Source organism: Sinocyclocheilus anshuiensis, unplaced genomic scaffold (genome assembly GCF_001515605.1).
Source record: "Sinocyclocheilus anshuiensis isolate Anshui unplaced genomic scaffold, SAMN03320099.WGS_v1.1 scaffold1430, whole genome shotgun sequence".
Lineage (NCBI taxonomy): Eukaryota > Metazoa > Chordata > Actinopteri > Cypriniformes > Cyprinidae > Sinocyclocheilus > Sinocyclocheilus anshuiensis.
In genome coordinates this window covers 1,658,684-1,663,412 of record NW_015555721.1, presented here as the reverse complement: position 1 = coordinate 1,663,412, position 4,729 = coordinate 1,658,684, and the positions used below count along the sequence as shown (strand labels likewise).

At 37.0% G+C, this 4,729-nt stretch overlaps 1 protein-coding gene across 1 annotated transcript in view; it reads right to left on the bottom strand.

The window, feature by feature from the left end:
* Window positions 1-4,729, bottom strand: part of LOC107672436 (protein sidekick-2-like) — a 161,433-nt gene that overhangs the window by 36,581 nt on the left and 120,123 nt on the right. The gene's annotated exons all lie outside the window — the stretch shown is intronic.

Here is a 4,729-nt window from a genome sequence, read left to right as displayed (position 1 = left end):
AAACTAAGCTTTTTTTATACGCGTCTAACAAAATACTACATTAATTCAGCTGGACACACTTTCCTTATTTATATATATATATATATATATATATATATATGTTAGAATCTGCACTATTTCTAGCTCAAATATTGTTCAAAAATATGTTTTGCTAACATTCCCATTAACTTAATATTAATATTGAAAATAATATTTTGTATACCAAGAAAAAGACATTTCAAAAACTGGATGTTCTAAAAGTGCAGAGAACAGTACAAAATATTATTTTCAATATTAATATTAAGTTAATGGGAATGATAGCAAAACATATTTTTGAACAACATTTGAGCTAGAAATAGTGCAGATTCTAACATATGACACACACACACACACACACACAGAACATTCTGTTTTATCATTTTGGGAACGTTACTTGTTTTGAATGTTCTCTAAACATTCTAAAAGACGTAGTAACATTTAAAAAATGTTAGTCTAACATCTAACTGTTTTTAGGAAAAACATTTGCTGATCGATGTATAAATAATGTTTTTGTGCTAACATTTTTTAGGACGTTATTAAAGACCATATAACTTTGAACGAACGTTCTATTAATGTTGCAGAGAGAATTTTGAGAGAACCTTACCATAATGTTCTGAGAACAATCCCTATTAGGGTTAGTACATGTGTGACATTGACTATGTATGTGCTGGTTATATCTGTGTGTCGTTGTAATGCACGGAGTTGAAGGTGAATAAAGATTAAGAACTTTGATGCTCCATCTCGGAAGCCTGCATTTCTAGCAGAGGCCCTCGAGATATGTGCCTCCTCTCGGCGTGGAGATGATCAAAGACGCCACAGCCAAAATTGGCTAATACCAGGGAGCAAAAAAATCCAGCAAGACTCTTCTTAAGTCTATTTAACTTGACATCTTGATATCTCCTGCGTGAGAGGCGCAGTTCTGTGGCTGAGATAAAGCGCAGTGTTTTAGGATCAAAGAAATAGGCACGGATCCTTGAGCGGCGCAGTGCTGTTATGCCACCCCCACCTCTGCGGATTCCCCGTCTGAACATACTGAGAAGAATGTCTTCTGATCTGTGCGCATGCAAGTTGCAAAACGAGTGGAAGTTGTTAGCTGAGAGAATAGATCTGGTGCGAGATGAGCTCAGAGTCTGTGGGAATAAACGGATGGCACTGTTTTGCATCAATGCATAAGTTTGGGGTGCATTTGTCAGAATCAAGGAGGTTCATAATACCTGTTAGCATTCCCATTCATCACAATGGCAGCTGCTCGCTCAGAAAGTATGTGATTTTTAAATCTGCCATCGTTGCTCTAGGGCGATCGGTTTAAATCAATGCAATAACTCACCCATAATAGATACAAGATGCTCATTTGTCGCCAACTTCTGGTGTAAGTATTTAATTAATTTGTTCAGATTTGTTCACTGAAGATTATTGTTGAACTGATTCAAACGACTTAACTTCTGGAGGTTCGTGTGACACTGAAGACTGGAGTACTGTTCAGCTTTGCTATCACAAGAATAACTCTTACTTGAAATAGTAATATTTTACAATAGTACAGTTTTTACTGTATTTTTGATAAAATAAATGCAATCTTGGGCCACATCCACATGAAGCCAGAGCTTTCACTATCTAATCTTTTTTTTCACTTGTCTCAAGAAATATCTGCGTATACACGAAACCACGAAACCGACTCAAAACTATGTAGTATACATGCCAGGCCAGTATGTGGCACTGTAATTCTGCCACAGAGATACACTACTTGGAGCATGCGCATAAACCTTGCACACTGTATACAAACCCAACACAACAACAAGAAGACGATCATGGAACAATACATTTATTAATCTGTGTTAATGTTAGTTAATAAAAAGACAATCATTCAATGTTTGTTCATGTTGTCATTGCTGTTACGTGACGTAGCGGTGTCTGACTAGGGGCGAGACATAGGGTGATGATATCAGTTTCACAAAAGTACTTTATCCTATAATTGGCTGTACACTCGAAAACGCACGGGTGTCGTTTTCAGATTTATCCACTCTAGGACCCGGTTTAAAAAAATAGCAGTTTCCCACTCCGTCTGGACGAAACGCCGATACGATACAAAATCTTTACGTATAGGCTACAGCTAAACGCGTCTCCGTGTGGACGGAGCATAAGAGACTGTTTGCAGGGTGAGTAGTTGCTTGCTAAGCAGTTAAACCTTGAACCTGGTTTTACATATGCTAATTAACATGATAAATTAGATGTCGAATGATGAAACCTCCACGAACAGTTCACTTCCACACCTCTTTGACCACTATTAAGTGTGTTGGAGAACAATGTGGCATTCTCATAAAAACGTGCTTCTCATTTTCACCCTCAGGGATGTTAGCTCTTGACGGGGCATTGCATCAGCAACACGGTTTTTCCCCTAATATTTTCCCGGTCTGTTTCTTTTAAGTCCGTCGAGGACTTTGGTATCCTGGGCGGCAGATTATTGATTTGCCACAGCTGTGCATGTGCAGGATGTTGCAGACGGGCAAAGAATGTTTACTTCCCACATGCTTTCAGATCTCATCCTCAATCATTGATTCGAGCTTGACTTTTCCATTTTCAATCAGCCTCCCTCCCGCTGTAAAGGCAGCAAACACGCCACACTCTCCAGCTGATCCGAAGAAACTCCAAATGTGACTGTTCTATCAGATTACAAGAATCAAATATCTGCTTCCTTCATAGCAGGATCCCTTAAGACACAAGCAAATATGAATATTAATATTTAAGTTGTTTGGCGTTTTCACGGTTTTTGGGGCATCTTTGAGTCAGGATGTCTCAGACGTCACAGGCGTTGCCGTGAGATCTGAGCACGTTTTAAGGCGCGAGTAACTTGGTGCTCTTTGTAATGCTGTAGTAGACAGAGCGGAAAGCAGTTGTACAAAAGCTGCTAAAAATCTCTCAGTGCACGGTTCCATTCCTCACAGCACTGCGGTCTGCAGGCTCCGATTCAGCTGAATAATGCACTACCTCCCTCCTCACGGGGGCTGTAGGTCTGCGAGAAGAAAGTCTTCCCACTTTTGCCAGGCTTTTGTGGCCATTCTTCCACGCCTAAGTGCGATTCTCACAGACATGTCTGCGCTAGTCCTCAGGACACCCCAGGAAACCCTGTTCACTGACCCTTTGATGGAAAGCGACGACTGAAATCACTAGCTCCAATCTGACTGGCCGGGATTATTCACTTCTGGAAGTAAAAGCGCAACAGCTTTGCTAGCAGTCTGTCTGTGCAATGAGAAAAACCACTAGATTCGTCCAAGTTTACCAGGTTGGTGGAATCAAATTTATTTTTGATTCTGATCAGAAAAGTATAACAACATTTTCAGTATTTTCCATATAACTATTCATGAAGACTGCGTGGCACTATTTAATTAAATTTTTTTTTTTTTTCATTTTCGGCACCTTTCGTACAGACTACTATGGAAGCCCGTTTCCGCCACTGAATAAAAAAAGGTAATTGCAACTTTTCATTTCACAATTCTAACTTTTTTTCTCAAAATTGCATGATACAAACTCGCAAATCTGACTTTTTTTTCTCATAATTTTGTGATATATAACCTTGAAATTGCAAGTTATAAAGTTAGAATTGTGAGATATAAACTCTATATTGTATATTCTATACTCTATATTAATATGAAGATATTGTACTTCATAACTTGCAATTGTGAGTTTATTATAAATTCTGAGAAAAAAAAGTCAGAATCACGAGATAAAAAGACGCAATTACTTTTTTTTTTATTCAGTGGCGGAAATGGGCTTCCATAGACTACAGCCCAAAGAATAGAGTTTAGAATAAAATAAACGTTAACTGAAATAAAACTAAATATATAAAAAACGTAAACTTATTTTTTTCAGCTAGGCAACATTTCTCATTTTCATTTAGCTTAACTTGTTGTAAAATAACTAAAACTAGCTAAGTAATAAAAATAGACTTTTTTTTTTTTAAATAATACAAATGACAAAAACACAAAATTCTTTAAATATTTAATAAAAAAATCTTTAACTAAAATTTTATTTAAAAATGGAAAATATAAACATATAAACCAATTAAAAAAAAAATTCTAAAAACAATAATAGCATCTCACTTAGTATGTCCACAAGGTGGTGGCACTTTTGCCATACATTTGTCAGAACAATAACAAAAACAACAACAACAACAAAAGACGCACTCAAGTGCTTATGTGAATGGGTTAATAGATACACAAATAATGAAATACAGTTTAAAAGAGTACTTCTACTCTATGTTCATGCACGCTATCAATTTGAGTTTAAACTTTAAAAGCGTAAGTGTTCGTCTGTGCTCAGACACACATTATATGCATTTTACATATATATACAATTTTCCTCATCAGCATATCATAGTATACTATAATACTATAAATTTGCCCCTAAATGGCATGTAACAAACTGAACTGTGATTGGTAGCTTTCCATGTCAGACAGTCTATTTTTGTCAAAGCGGGCAGTACTTGACCTGAATAAACTTTGATGAAGACCAGACTTCATGCTGTAGTAAAAAAAAACTGGCTATGTAAACACTTTCTTCCTCAAATTTTTTTAGGCTTTAAGAAACCGATCATTTTGTTAACACTGAATCTCACAGTTTGACGTCCTAAGCTTCAGGCTTAGCTGTGAGGATAGAAAAGGTGATCCAATGTTTCTCGCTTTTTGAGTCCCACACTCACCGCACCGTCTCCCCGCTG